We start from the raw sequence: 1,603 nt of genomic DNA on the forward strand, positions 1-1,603 counted from the left end.
AGCCCCAGGCGGCAGCTGGTAGGCCCTGGGCAGCCCAGCCCTGATCGGAACTGGGCGAGATGGCCCTGATAGGCCTGATCACCGGCCAGGCCTAGGGGACTGCCCCCTCCCCATATTGTGCATGAATTTTGTGCACTGGGCCTCTAGTATTATTACATTTAAAATCTTTTTTCTTGAAATAGTAATGTTTATTACGTTATTAAATAGTAATGTTTATAACATTATTATACTTAAAATCGTTTTTCTTTAAATGTTTATTGCATGTAAAAAAATAAAATACAAAATAAATAAAATAAGAAGCAGACTCCATGCCCTAGCCCATTTGGCTCAATGGATAAAGCATCAGCCTGCAGCCTGAAGGGTCCCGGGTTCAATTCTGGTCAAGGGTATGTACGATGTTTCTCTCTGTCTTTCCCTCTCTCTTCCACTCTCCCTGAAAATCAATGGGAAAATATCCTTGAGTGAGAATTAACAACAACATAAAAGCGGAATTCAGACTTGTATAGCTAGCAAACTTGAGGCAGTTGCAATTTCTGCAGCTAAGGGATGCACTCCAGGCTCAAGGAATGCTCTGAAATGAGCTTATCAGGTGAATCCGCCTTCCCTTGACTCTGGGATCTGTTGTAATTAGCTTGGTAACATAATACACTCAGTGGCTATGGGCAAAGGGCTATGGGCAAAGCTCAGAGGAGTGAGAAAAGCCATCTAGAGAAATTGCCAGAATTTCCCAGTGTTTTCTCAAGCAGAGCCAGTAATTCAATTCCCTGGCATAACCAAGAATGAGTCCCCAGCTATGCCAGACCTTTCTGGCTCCCCTTAAATTGAAACTGTTTCAAGAACTAGTCTTCTGCTTCTTTGGTCATTTCTTTTGTTGTTGTTTTTAATACTCACCTAGGATATTTTTCCATTGAATTTTTGAGAGAGTGGAAGAGAGGGAAAGGCAGAGAGAAACATTGATGTGAGAGAAGCACATCGATTGGTTGCCTCCTTCATGAGCCCTGACCAGGGCCTGGGCTGGGGAGGAGCCTGCCAAGGTGCATGCCCTTGACCGGAATCGAACCTGGGACCCTTCAGTCCATAGGCCAACACTCTATCCACTGAGTTAAACCAGCTAGGGCTCTCTGGCAACTTCTAATCCGATGCCCCACCTGAATGAAAGAAGTGTGGTCACACAAAGGACAGAAGTTGATCATTTGTCAAATCTTGTGTTAGAGAAGGAGTTTAACTGCATATATGCCAACCATCCCCAAAGCTTCCTTTTAAAAAAAAAAAATTGATTTTAGAAAGAGGGGTGGGGGGGAGGAAGAGGAGGAGAGAGAGAAAGAGAGAGACTGGGGATCGAACTCACAACCTGGGTATGTACCCAGACCAGGAATCGAACCTGCCACCTTTCAGTGTACTGGGGACGATGCTGCAACCAATGGAGCTACATTGGCCATGGCCCCAGAGTATGTTACCAACAAAGGTAACAGATCTGCACAGGAGACAGAAACATGGTTATTTTCTTGAAAGAACTCCAGAGACCAAGTTATAGAATTTCTAACACTGGGTTATTCAGAGGCCTGGTACACACAGAAACCACCAGAGGGGCAGGGAGGGAAAG

Source organism: Myotis davidii, unplaced genomic scaffold (genome assembly GCF_000327345.1).
Source record: "Myotis davidii unplaced genomic scaffold, ASM32734v1 scaffold192, whole genome shotgun sequence".
Classification (NCBI taxonomy): Eukaryota; Metazoa; Chordata; class Mammalia; order Chiroptera; family Vespertilionidae; genus Myotis; species Myotis davidii.